At 46.1% G+C, this 14,497-nt stretch overlaps 1 protein-coding gene across 3 annotated transcripts in view; it reads right to left on the bottom strand.

Annotated features, from left to right (window-relative positions):
* Window positions 1-14,497, bottom strand: part of ASTN2 (astrotactin 2) — an 858,139-nt gene that overhangs the window by 85,283 nt on the left and 758,359 nt on the right. The window lies entirely within an intron of this gene.

Genomic DNA, 14,497 nt, shown 5'->3' with positions numbered 1-14,497 from the left:
AAGGAAGGAGCAGGGCTTGCATACACCAGAAGGGGTCTGTCTGGAGGCAGGTCAAGGTGCAGGGCTTACCTCCAGCTGCCACCCCAGCTGAGGCTCCCAGCCCCTTCTCCCCTCTCCCTCAGGCATCAGCCCGTGTGTGGGGTGCTTCTCAAGCACGTACTGCCTGGCTCACCCCCAAAGTGGCTCTGCCCACCTGTCTCCAGTCCTCCCCAGCTGGCAGCCCCACTTTGCTTGGGAGAAGAGCAGCAAACCTGCGTCCTCAGGTGCTCTCCTCCTAGCTCCCCCACCAGCAGATACAGCCAAAGAAAACCAAAGTACTCTGTTTGTTTTCTAAGCTGGAGCCAGGAGCGATTCCCGTAAGGCACGCCTGGCTTAATGGGGCTGTGTCTGGGCCTTGCCTCTAAGCCAGGCTCTGGCAGAGGTAGAAGGCGGCTCTCCTGCCTGGCCCCACTGTAAGCAGTGGCATTTGCTTAAGGTGATTCAAAGTCCAGGCCAAGGGGGTGGAGGGGGAGGGAGGCTTGGTTCTGGTTTTTTCTGCGATGCCTTACCACGTGACACCAGACATGCCCCTGTCTCTGCTCTAGACCTTAAGTTTTTTCCCTGTACCAAAAGTTGCTTCTTCTAAATCAGTAATTCTCTACCCTCGCTGCTTAACAGAAGCACATGGGGAGCTTTTAAAAAATAATTCCTCAGCCTCTCCCCCATAGATTTTCATGAGATTGGTCTGGGCAGCACAGTTTCAGAAGCTCAATAGGTGAATCCAGCAGGCGCCCAAGGTCCTGATCCATATCCCTAAGAAAAATTTCGAGAGCCCTGTGAACTCTGCCACTCAACTGTTCTACGGGAGAGGGGAACGAGCACACGCAGAGAATTCTAGAAGGAGAAATCCTGATGGTTCTTTGTCTTTCAACCTCCATCTAAGCCAACTGCCTCATTGGACAGATGTGCAAATTGAGCCCCAAAGAGAATGGATAGGTCTAAAGCCATCTAGTGAGTCACTGGTAGCCCAGTCGAAACCTGGGCCTCCTGAGTCACATTACAAATACCACCATAAAGATAATAAAAGGATTCAAAGGAGGGAGGAGAAGAAGCTGCAAGTAAAGAAAGGAAAGGCAGAGGAGGGCAGATTTTCAAAGGGAGCGAAGGGCATAAAAGAATAGGAGGCCAGGGAGGAGAAGGGCGTGTGTAGAGGAGGAAGAAAGTGAAATGAAAGCGGCGGCAGAGGCACGAGCCACTCTGAGAGTTCCCAGTGAGTCAGGGCAGCTCTGAGCCACACTTGGCGGTCCAGCGCACATGCGGCAAATGCAACCAGGGCAAGAGCTCCAATCCCAGCTGGGGCCCCAGGCCCAGGCTGGAGCCTGCGTGGGGGCGGTCTGACTCACAGCTGCTGCTTCCTCACCCTGCTTCCAGCCTCTTGCTCAATCCAGGCAGCAGGCGGAACGGATGCTCTTTTGCAAGGTGATCCCAGCAGAGAGGGCCTTGAACCTTTAGGGAAGAATTCTGGCTCGGGGCAGCGAACAGATGGGACAGGGAGACCCTGGGCAACTTCCACAAAGGCCTACCCTTTTCTACTCTGAGCCGTTATCTAATGCGCACTTCCACTGGAGTGCCCTTCCCTAGAGACATCCTACTTAGCATGGTAGTCAAGGCCTCCGACCTCTGGTCCTGTGATAGATTTACTCAAGTCCTCCTCCATGCTTTTGACTTTACCTGGAAGGCTGGTTCTTCCCCCAAACATGAAGAGAAGTGCCTTGTCTCCATACCTTTTCCTACCATGTGTTCACTCTCCCGTCCTAATGAATCCATAGGCATGCCTCACACTCCAAATTTATAAAAATCTCACATGAAATACTCCTGTCTTAATTTCACTCCTTCCCAATGGCCTTCTCAAGATCTCCACAGTCAGAATCACTCTCTTCCTCCTCTGCATTTCCACATCAAGTGTCCTGTCCCTCTTCTGCAACACCCTGGGCTATTGGATCAGACCACAGAACTGAAAGTTCCCAGGAGACCTCATTATGCCCACATGATGTTTCTGGATAGTGGCACTGGACAGACCTCGGTGTCATTGGACTTGGACAGGCACCTGCTCTACGTGTGTTTGAGTCACAGCACGCTCATCTCCAAGACAAGGGTGTCAATTCTTACCTCCTAGGGTAGTTGTGGCCAGCACCAGCAGTGGTGTGGGTGAGATCAGAAGAGGAGAAAAAGAGGAAAGTAAAGATGAACTCTAAGAGTAAGGATGCTGTAAATATCTTTTAGTGACGAGGAAACTGGCTGGCAGATGTGAAGAAACATTCGACTCAACATTGAATGCTCTCTTCCTAATAGTACTGTGAGATGGGCAAAGCTTCCTGTCCCTTAAAATGGCAAAAGAATCTACGTAAGGTCAGAAAGCTTGGGCCAAGCCAGATTAGAACTTGGGCCCTCCTGACGTCTAAGCTGCCTTGTCTTGCTCTGTGGCTCTGCTGCCTGTCAGTAAGACAAGCAGGCTTGGCCCCACTGTCAGCAGATGTCAGCCTTTGGGCACAGTGGGACCTCACTGAGAGCCTAACGGAAGCAAAACACACTCAGGGAAACCTTGCCTGCTCTGCCTTTCACAGGAAGCCAGGATGTGGAGTGGGGAGAGGAGAAGGCACATTCCAAGGGCCTGCAGAACCCTTTGGGGAAACATTTCTTTGGTTTCGTCATCCCAAGTCAATTCTCCATCATGGTGACTCTCCAACATTATTAGACATGGAATCACTTGTGGGGGGCAAGTGAAAAATAGAGATTCCCAGAAATTCTGATTCAATAGCTTTGGAGTCAACCCTGTAATTTTCATTATTAACATGTTCTCCATGGTGATTCTGATATAAATGGACCACACACTACAAAACACTTTAGCCCATGCTCTGACCTAAACCATCTCTCCTTTCAGGCTAGCCTGCTGCCCGCTCAGAATTATCTTTTAGTGAGAACATTATTTAAATCAATATGTATATTCCCTTCCCTTTCTTCTCTTATCCTGTTTCGTCTGGGCCTGGACTAGAGGAAAAGAATATGATGCCCTCCACCTCAGTAAGGCCAGACCCTACCCATAGGCTTCAAGTCCTTGGAGCCCCGTATCTTGACTCTTTCGGGATTTATTTCTATCAGTTACTGTAGTTCCCTTCCTCCAGAGTTGTTTCGTCTTCTCTATACCTTTCCTCTTGGGAGACCGGCCCCAAGCTCCGCATAATCAGTGATCCTAGCTCAACCTTCAATGTCTAGATCCACGCTTCCCACTCAGGCTTCTGCTCCAGCAACCCTTTACCGAAACACACACACACACACACACGCACCCCTCACCACCACCATCACCGCTACTGCTGCCACCTTCATTGTCCTGTGGGTTCTACCTCTCGGTGTCCTGCCCGCTCCACCCTCACTGCCGTGACTCTAGTTTAGTCCTTCTTTCTCCCAGGAGCACCACCATCCAGTGAGACTGGAGAAGAGTATGGGGGCTGAGATCAAGGCGGGAGCAAGGGAGCCGGGTCTTCTCCTCTCAGCTTCTCATGAAATTGGAGGAGCCGTGGAGAATTAGGGGGGACTCAGAGAAAGGGAAGATGGTGTCTAACCAAGTTTGAAGCCTTATCCATAAAGATAGGGCCAACAAATGTTAAAATAGCTTGCCATACTGTACCTATATGTTATGCATACACATATACACATACATTGACATATGCATACACACAGAGATAATGTATACGTTAATATGTGTGTATACATACATGTGCACACATATATACACAAACATGTGCACATAAGATACATATGTATGTTTACATATACACTTTATTGTAACAAATTTTAGAGAAACAGAAGCATCCTCCAAGACTTTGCTCCCTTTCTTCCGCAGCTCCCAGAGTCCAGAGCTGGCCCACTGAACTCCTGTAACAGCAAAGACCCCAAGATTCTTCCATCGTGGGGTGTGTGAAGGTGTAGGTGAATGAACGAAGCAGTTTTTTAACCAATTTCCATGCCATGCCTCACTTAATCCATCTAAAATAGGCATATTATTAGGGAAATCATGTGTTTTGTTCATTTTTACTTCTTTTCTTTGGGGGTATTTGTGTGCTGGGGGGGATGTGTGCTTATCTTAGTAGAAAGTGAGTTTAGAAAGAAAAAAGGAGTGTTTTTCAAACTCCTTTACTTAAACAGTAAAGCACTTATTTCTAATAAGACTTTATGGGGAAACCCACCAGGTTAAGGCAAGGCTCTCCTGCCGGTAGCAGCAGGTCAGTGGGTACAATTTCCTCTCTATTCTAGTCTGCCTCCCTCAGGGGTTCTTGAGGTGCCTCAACGGACCCCTCAAGTTCTGATAACATAGTTTGGGAAACCGCTGATCTGGTTCAAACTCCTTATCTTGAGAATGAGAGAAAGAGGGAGACTTGCTGGAGCCACACAGCCACCGTAGCATGAGAACTGGAATCCCTGTGACCAACTCCCACGCCAGCGTTCCTCCAGCACAGTAGTTCTGCTATGTGTGCTGGGGTGACAGACCCAATTCAGGGGTCCCAGGAAAGATGAAGAAGATCCAAGGCCCGGTGCCCTGAAACTTGGCATCACCCGGGACTAAGTTTGGGTCCAGCCCCTCTGGTCCAAGGCACCATGGCCACAGCAAATGAACATACCCAGCCTCTGTAGGGAAGTCAAGGGCCTTCAGAATCTTTCAGGTTTCTATGGAAATGCATGAAATTATTTGCATCATGACAAGAATGGAAATGTTTGCTGGCGGGGAGGAGCATTAGGGTTGAAAGCAAGAGGCCCGGTATAGAGAAGACTGAGGCAGGGTCAGAGAATAAGGCTAAGTGACACGGGGAGGGTTTGAGGGATCCCCCTGGCTAACAGTCTTAAGAGACGTCTAAGGTCCTGTTAGGCAAATCCCTTCTCGAAGAACAAGTTTTTCTTCCCTCTCTTTGTTTTTTTGTTTCATATTTTTCTTTTTTTAACGGTCCGCAAATCTACAGACATGCCAGGGAAGAGGCCAGAGTGTCTACCTTTGACTCTAAAACAAGACTGATCAATAATCAGTCTTACCTCAGTTCACTTTAGTTCCCAAATTAAGAATAAATAAGAAGGATGCAACTTTAGATGTTTACGGCGTTTATCTACGAGGGACCCCAGGTGAGACAGTGAAGTGCAGACAGCAAGGGGCCAAAGGTCTGGGCTCATTTTCCTTCACTTTTCTCTTCTGAGCCTCAGCTTCTTCCATCTGTTTATCCCATTTTCCTCAGCACATATGTACTGAGCAGTAACTATGCGCAAGGCACAGTGGTAGGCCCTGAGAAATGAAGAGCACGTGAGAAAAAACAACAACAACAAAACAAAAAGCACAACTGTTCTCAAAGTGCTTACCAGCACAGAGCTCTGCAAAGCAGCAGAAAGAACGCTGGCTTTGGAATAGAAAAGGCCCGAGCCCGAGTCGAACTGCTACCTGCAACTGCTACCTCCAATTGCTACCTCCCCCTCTGACTTGGGCAGAGGGCTTCAGCTGGACCTCCACTGCTCCACGCCTGAGACAGAGCACAGCTCTGGGCACTCAACAAAAGTTACCATCTTTCCTCCTTCTCTTTGGAAAATCTGGGGAAGTCAAAGTTGGAATAAACTTATCTTTCAGTTCCTCGACCTTGAGCAAAAGTTGGAAGTTTAAGAAAGTTACTGTGGAAAACAGAACACCTAAGCCCCTACTTACATTTAGTTTTGTGCATTGAGCCTTTCTAAGTTATGTTTTTTTTTTTTTTTTTTTTTTTTTTTTTTTTTTTTTTTCTAAGTTATGTTTTAAGGAACGGTTTTGCTGGTATTAGAAGGAGACAGCCGGGGGACGTAGGTGGCTCAGTCTGTTAAGCACCTGACTCTTGATTTCGACTCAGGTCATGATCTCAGTGTCGTGGGATTGAGCTCATGTTGGGCTCTGTGCTGGGCATGGAGCCTACTTAAGATTCTCTCTCTCTCTCTCTCCCTCTGCCTCTTACCCTGCTGGTGCTCTCACTCTCTAAAATACAATGAAATAAAGTAAAATAAAAGGACAAGGAAGGGGGGGTGGAGGGAAGAGAGGGATAGAAAGAGATATCAAAAAGAAAAGAAAAAGGGAAATTGAGAAGTCAAGAAAGAAAGAAATCAAGGAGGTTGATAAGCAAAGGGCCTTCTACTAGGGATAGATGGACATATCTAAAAGTGTAAGTTGTGGGCACCTGTGGGCGCCTGGGTTAAAGCCTCTGCTTTTGGCTTAGGTCATGATCTCAGGGTCCCGAGATCTAAGTCCCGCATCCTCTGTATCTGGCTCTCTGCTCAGCAGGGAGCCTGCTTCCCCCTCTCTCTCTGCCTCCCTCTCTGCGTACTTGTGATCTCTGTCTGTCAAATAAATAAATAAAATCTTTAAAAGTGTAAGTTGCTCCAGAGCACTGAATGATGGGTGAAGAAATGATTATTAATTGTCAGAGTTCAGCATGCCTGTGACTGATTTACTCTCAAGTTTTTATGATTTAGTACAAATTACCTTCTCACTAAAATAATCACTTAATTCCATTTCTTTTTTTTTTTAAAGATTTAATTTATTTATTGGACAGACAGAGATCACAAGTAGGCAGAGAGGCAGGCAGAGAGAGAGAGAGAGAGAGAGAGAGAGAGAGAGGAGGAAGCAGGCTCCCCGCTGAGCAGAGAGCCCGATGTGGGGCTCGATCCCAGGACCCTGGGATCATGACCTGAGCCGAAGGCAGAGGCTTTAACCCACTGAGCCACCCAGGCGCCCCTTAATTCCATTTCTTAAATAGGGTAGAAAAATACTCAGTAATAACCAGGAGGCTGAAAACCTAATACTTACCTTAATACCATAGACACAGAGTAGTGAGGTGGGAAAAAAAAATGACATAACCTTTTTCTCGACAAAATCCTTACCCAGTGAGGTCTTGTTCCTGAAAAGTGAATCTTTCCCTTCATAGAGGCAACCTAGTGTGTGTTCAGGGGGCAGTGGAAAACCCACTTTGGAGCCCATGGTCCTGGGTCTAATCTTGCCATTGTCACAGACTTACTGTGTGATCGGCAGCCCGTGGCTTCCTTGGTTGAAACCTTTCTACTGGGTTACATGGTGTTTACCAAAGTGTGGGACATAACTGAATTAAATCACTTAAGGGGAAAAAAATTTTTTTAAAGTTTTCTTTCAGTCCTTTTAATTCAGTCACGGAGCATGGCTTGGTTTCATACTGATGTTCTTTTGAAAATTCTGTAACATGTGGGAACCTCCCTTCTTTAAAAGAACAAGCCTCTAGCTCAGAACCTTCTAGAGGCAATGCTGTCTGTCCAGAATTAATATAAAATTGTTTTGTTTTCACTATATTGATTTTTAGAGTTAGCTTCTATTTATGGCACATAATCCTGGTTTTCCCTTTACCGGTAGTGACATAAATATCCATTTTGAAATCATTGATTTAACCAAAAATAAAAATAATAACAAAAAGAAAGGAGTCAATTTCAAGAAGAGCACATCAGGTTACTAATATCTCAGCTATGACAAAACTGTGACGGCGACGCTCAAACGAGGGCGGGGAGAAAGTATACTTGGTGATTTTCTAGTGTCCTTTGAGGAGGGAAACTCTGGGATTATAGGAGCTCTTCCAACTCTGAAACTGCCAGCCAGGACGCTCTGAAGGGGATCAAATGAACTTTGGTGTTCAGGGAAACCAGGTTTTGGTTTCCTGGAAAACAATTTTGTATCAATAAAGTGATACCCGGGATGTTCAGGAGTATCTCTTCTCCTCAAACAGCCGCCCATCTGGGAGAGAAGAAGGGCTACAGAGGCCCTGGGAAGAATATAGGGCTCCTTAACTTTAGAGGCCACAGAAAACAGCCCCCAGCTGCCCAGAGGCCATCTCAGCAAGCGGCTGAGGCCCTGTGATTTCTCTGAGCTCCCCGGCTTGGGCCTCTCTACTCCCTGGCCAAGACGAGAGGCAAGGCCAGCTGCACAGGCCGGCCCACTCATGCACAGCTGGAATCTCAGAGCCAAGGCCAGTCCAGGGCCCGGATACAGTCCCCTTCTCCTGCACAGCTACCCCACCTCGATTTGAAATCCAGCAGAGCAAGCGGGTAAAACCAGGACAACCCCACACCGCAGAGAATGGGTTTCCGTGGGATGGGGGTGGGTTCTCCCCTCCCCCCTCAGTATATTCTGCCTTCCACTCCCCCCACGTCCCAGGCCATCCGAGTTCACCAAGACCTCTGGCTGGAGCTGACCTCAGAGAAAGGTACTGGATAGTGCACTGGAGGAGGAGGAGAAAAGGAAGGGGATGGATTTCTCCAAAGATTTAATATTCACTAAAGGATAAACATAGTCACCTGAATTTAAAAAAAAAAAAAAAAAATCCCAATCCTGGACCTGACATTGAATGACAGAAGCAGCTGGTTATGGAATGAGGAGAGAGGCCTCAGGGTGTGAGAGCTTAGGGAGGGATGAATGATTACTCAGGTAATCGAGTTGGGGGCTGCCAGTTCGGTAAGTACATCGGCCCCTCAGTGGACACATCACAAACGCACAGCCTGACAGCACCGGGCGAAAAGGATCTCCGACGCTCGTCCTCCAGATCATCTACCCAGCAACACCAAAGTCGACACCTCCCGGCTGCGGGGCTCAGAGCTAGGTACTGGGAGGACAGCAGGGAACAGTCCAGATGCTGCCTCTGCCCTCCAAGTACTTTACCTTCCAGCGGGAAAAAAAACAGAAAATTGGAATAAATAATTGCAATGACGTGTGGTGAAGAGAGCTCTGGGGTGAGCCAGCGCTCGAGTCCCACCTCACCTCTGCTGAGAAGTTTCGGAGAGACCTGGAGAAGGGTCTCTGCCTGCCTGGTCTGGAGTTTCCTTGCTGGTGGTAAGCATGGGGGTCTAGATTCATGACTTTCAAGTCCTAGAGACTCGAGAAGTGCCCAGGGCAGCTGGGGAGGAGGGGGCAGCCTGTTAGCCCTAAGCCCCTGCTTACATGTGGTTTTGTACATTGGGCCTTCCTAAGTTGTGTTTAAGGAAGGGAGGGTTCTGCTGCTATTAAAAGGAGGAGGGGGTGCCTGGGTGGCTCAGTGGGTTAAGCCTCTGCCTTCGGCTCAGATCATGATCTCAGGGTCCTGGGATCGAGTCCCACATCGGGCTCTCTGCTCAGCAGGGAGCTTACTTCCCTCTCTCTCTCTCTGCCTGCCTCTCTGCCTACTTGTGATCTGTCTCTGTCAAATAAAAAAATAAAATAAAAGGAAGGGGAATAGAAAAGGAGGGAAGGGAAGGAGGGAGAGACAGAGAGATCAAGAACTAAAGAAAAAAGAAAAAGAAAACCTGAGAAATCATGAAAGAAAGAAATCAAGGAGATTGGTAACTGAACAAGATGGTCACCAAGATTCCCTCCGGTTTTGGGTGTCCAGTGGTGACACAAATGTCCCAGACTGTAACTTAATGATGCTGGGTTCTATGAATATCTGTAACTATGACCAACTTCACACACTGAAAGGATTTTCTACCCAATTTATTCATTTTTTGGTAAGCACCCAGAAAGCTGAGGTCATCAGTATGTACGGACATACACACATACACACGTGACAGTTATAGCATACGTGTAATATATACACACCCCCATGATGAAGCATTGTTCAATTCAGCAATGTCAAAAGGCACAGTGTTTTGTGTCTAAATGACTATTTCCTGGATATGTATGTGACTTGGGAAACTGACTTAACTATTCCAAGGGTCAGTCTCTTTTTCTGCAAGGCAGGAAGAATACTATGTAACTTTGCAAGATTCTTGGGTGGATTGAACAGCAGCATAATTACAGCACTTGCCATAATAGGTATCAAGTAATAAAACCTGGAAATGACATTTTCTTTTGCTCTTATGCCTCTTCCTCAATGTCCAGGCTTGGATGGCCAGCACGTTTCCTCTGTACTCTTCTTGCTCTCGATTCAGACAGGAGCACTGCTACTTGGAAATTGTCCTTAAGGAAACCCCAGGTTGGAATACAAGTGAAAGGACTGTAATTTGAATGATCTTAGCTTGAGTCCCTTCACGTTCCTACATAACTCATCTCGGTAATGCACGGTCCTCTTCTGGAATAGTGGGAAGCATATATAAGCAAAGATATAAAAAAATTAAAATTACCTGCAATCACTCCACTTCAAAATAACCACTGTTGCCATCTTGGTGTGCAATTCCCATACTTTTTTCTAAGTATATATAAACAAACGTAATATTTTCTAGGTCTCTGAGCAATTATCAACCCCCAGGATGAAAGAGGCACAGTGATGACACAGACAAACAAAACACCAAAACAAACACACACGCCCCTCTATTTTGTTCTCTAGTTCAACAGCTCTGAACTTGCATTCGCTTCAAGCTCTGTCCACATTCCAAGAGACTATGATTGAACGTATGTTGCTAGATTTCTGCTTTGTTTTTTGCAGAAGTCCCATTAAAGAGCCCTAAACACAGAAACAGAATGACTGTGCCCACTGCACTGTGGATTAGTCTTTTAGCAAATGAGTCCTGGACTCTCACCACGAGCCATGTCCTGCATGATAAAGCCTGAGATGAAGGCCACCATCTCCATCCCCCCCAGAGCTCTGAGACTGATGTCTGCACACAGCCACCACGCATCTTGGGTCCCAAATTCAGCAGGTGACATGGTGAACCAGCTGGACACCCTCAGATAAAGTAGTAACGTGAACAGCAGAAGTAAGGCACCTGGGTGGCTCAGTCGGTTAAGTGTTCAACTCCTGATTTCTGCTCAGGTCATGATCTCGGGCTCACAAGACAGAGCCCCAGGTGGAGCCCCACCTCTGTGCTAGGTGCATGGCTTGGGATTCTCTCTCTCCTCTCCTTCTGCCTCTCCTCACTCCCACTCTCGTGCATACGCACTGTCTCTCTCTTTCTCTCTCTCTCTGTCTCTCAAGACAACAATGACAGTAGTAGTGGCAGCTGGCACTTACGAGCTCATCACTCTAACAGAACTGTGCTAATCACTCTACATTCACTGTCTCCGAGTCTCTTTATACCTCTACAAGGGAAATAACACTCACCCCTTTAAGAGCTCTACTGAAGAGAAAAGCAAAACATAACTTGCCCCAGGTCACACAGTGAGTGAGGAGTTGAGCTGGAGTCATGGAAGCTCCCCTCCATCGCTTCTGTAGAGCAAAGCCTGTGCAAACACACTGGCCATTCTTCAGCAGGATCAGAGCCCACAGTCACAGGCCGATGATCTGGTATCCCTCTGGCCCAGGACACTCACCTCCGGGAGGAAGAATGAAGCAGCCCAGGGGTATCGGGTCTGAGGAAGTCACATCTCCTCAACTCACGTCGCCAAGCCAAGGGTTCTGATTGGGCTGAACTTTCTCAGACTGCTCAGCTCAGCCTGCATATCAATCCTGAGCCTCATTACCCGCCCTGGTCTGCTTTGGCTGATGGAAGGCACCTGCTAGTTACCAAATTACCCTCTCTTTCTCAAGACGCCTCCTATTGTGGGACACAAAAGAATGAGCCAAGGCTAAGGCCAGGATGTGGGCCCTGATGATGTGAGCTTGTCTGAGCCTCAGTTTCCTCAGCTGTAAAACAGATGAAAATGCTACCTGCTACGGAAGACTGGTAGGTGGCTCAAACAAACTCTTTAAGATTGCCTGGCTTGTGGTAGATACTTAATAAAGGCTCATTTTTTTTCATTTAACTTCTTGAGTATCTACTTAGAGTCAGTCATTCTTGCAATTGCTCAAAATAGACCAGTCAACCAAACAAAGACAATAAAGTAAACAACAGATCGTTGCCTTTGTGGAGGTTACACTTGGGGAGTAGGGGATGCTCTTTCTTGCCAGCCAGGGACAGAGGACCTTGCCTCCTGGGGGAGGGCCTCCTGTAGGGCAGGCAGAGAGCCCCCTTCTCTTAAGTGTAAAAAGCTGCTCTTACACAGACCCTTGGAAACCCCCCATGAGACCTTCGTTCCAGCATAAGTCATTTGCCCTACCCTGACTCCGTTTCACAGACCAATACAGAAGGCTGAGACCTTGGAAATCTCATCAGACCAGATGGACAAGAAAATAACTTGGGGAGAGAGAATTCTACAGACACATGCTGAACACATCTTTCTGCCAGGTCCTGTGCTGCTGGTACTGAGAATCAAGCTGGAGCATGAGCACACACCCAGGGGTTGTTCCCCCCGCCCAATTTATTTAGGTGAAAATTCTGATCTGAATTAATTGTGAGCTATTTATGGTCTTTCCCCCCTGCCTTAATTCTACTTAACATGTTCATGTGTAAGTATATGTACAGCTGCAGAAAAAAGTAAGTTTGATGATAGGGGTGCTGTCAGAGAACCCAATCAGAACACTACAAAATATATGACATAGGCACTGTGCTAGCTTTCTAAAAGTTCAGAAAAAAAAAAATCTGAATCCAGAAACACATCTAATACCAAGAATTCTTGATAAGGGATGATGGACTCGTAGTATTATTTTCTCTAGGATACAGATTTTAAAAGCTAAGCTGCAGGGAACCTAAGAACTTTGTCCAAGGTTACACAGCTATAACAGAATCAGAATTTGACCCCCTGGAAGGCTGATTTCAGAATGCATATTCTTGGTCTCTATACCATTTGACCTCCTGACTCCCTAAGTTATTTATGTGTGCCAGGCAGTGTATACTCTTTTTTTCCCTCATTTAGTCCTCATGACAATCAAACAGGTAATTATTACTATTGTCGGTACTTTTTTTATTGTGTTACATTAGTCACCATACAAGTACATCATTAGTTTTTGATGTAGTGTTCCATGGTTCATTGTTTGCATATAATACCCAGTGCTCCGTGCAATCCATGCCTTCCTTAATACCCATCACCAGGCTCACCCATCCCCTCAGCCCTTTTCCCTCTGAAACCGTCAGTTTGTTTCCCAGAATTCAGAGTCTCTCGTGGTTTGTCTCCCACTCCAACTTGCCTCTCTTCATTTTACCTTTTCTTCTCCTAATGTCCTCCATGCTATTCCTTATGTTCCACAAATAATTGAAACCGCATGATAATTGACCTTCTCTGCTTGACTTATCTCACCTAGCAGAATCTCCTCCAGTCCCCTCCATGTTGATGCAAAAGTTGGGTATTCATCCTTTCTGATGGCTGAGTAATATTCCATTGTATATATGAACCACATCTTCTTTATCAATTCTTCTGCTGAAGGGCATCTCAGGTCTTTCCACAGTTTGGCTATCATGGACACTGCTACTATGACACTGCTACTATGAACATTGCGGTGCATATGCCCCTTCTTTTCACTACATCTGTATCTTTGGGGTAAATACCCAGTAGGGCAATTCTGGGTCATAGGGTAGCTCTATTTTTAATTTTTTGAGACACCTCCACACTGTTTTCCAAAGTAGCTGCACCAACTTTCATTCCCATCAACAGTGTAAGAGGGTTCCCCTTTCTCCAACATTTGTTTTTTCTTTCCTTGTCAATTTTTGCCATTCTAACTGGTGTAAGGTGGTACTCAATGTGGTTTTGATTAGAATTTCCCTGATGGCTAATGATGAACATTTTTTTCATGTGTCTGCTAGCCATTTGTATGTCTTCACTGGAGAAGTGTCTATTCATGTCTTCTGCCCATTTTCTGACATGATTATCTGTTTTTTGGGTGTTTAGTTTGAGTTTTTTATAGATCTTGGATACAAGCCCTTTGTCTGTAGGGTCATATGCAAATATCTTCTCCCATTTTATGGGTTGCCTCTTTGTTTTGTTGACTACTGTCTTAGCTGTGCATAAGGAATTTTGTTGATAAGGTAATTAAAGCCAGCATATTTAAGGTCATGCTCTTAATAGGTGGCAGGACTGGGATTTGAACTTAGGACCATCTGGTTCTAATGCCCTTACTCTTTATCACCGTGTGTGTGTGTGTGTGTGTGTGTGTGTGTGTGTGTGTATTCTGCCATCCACATGGGCTAATTACATATCCCTGCATGTTCCTTTGGTTTATCTACATCTACTCTCTTGCTTCCTTGCAATTCATTCTCCACATAAGAGAATGGTAATATTTGTAAAATAAAATCTGATCATATCACTAATTCACTAACTCATTCATTCACTCAATAAACATTTGTTAAACTTTCATGCCTGGCATTTTTCTGGTCACCAGGAAGACAGTGACAAATAAAAAGAAGTCCAGCCCTTTATGAAGCATCTAAGTCTTCCCCATATGTCCATTATATTTAGAATAAAATCCCAAAGTCTTAACATTAGATCTGAACCTCCTCATCCTTCCTCCGCCTCTCTTGTTTTTCCCCCTCACTGTCTCTACCCACAGTTGCCTTCAGTGAGTTCATCTATCATTCCAGCTTCCCACAGCCTCAAATTTTTGGTATGTGAGAGTTCTCTTTTTTGGAAAATTTTTTCCTTATTAATGCATTAGTTTTATAATTCAATTAATGTTTTTGTCTCCCACTAAACAATAAGTGCCATGTGGGGATGGCTATGCTT

This window comes from Mustela nigripes, chromosome 9 (genome assembly GCF_022355385.1).
Source record: "Mustela nigripes isolate SB6536 chromosome 9, MUSNIG.SB6536, whole genome shotgun sequence".
Lineage (NCBI taxonomy): Eukaryota > Metazoa > Chordata > Mammalia > Carnivora > Mustelidae > Mustela > Mustela nigripes.
The sequence above is the reverse complement of the archived record's forward strand: the minus strand, read 5'-3'. Positions and strand labels throughout refer to the sequence as shown.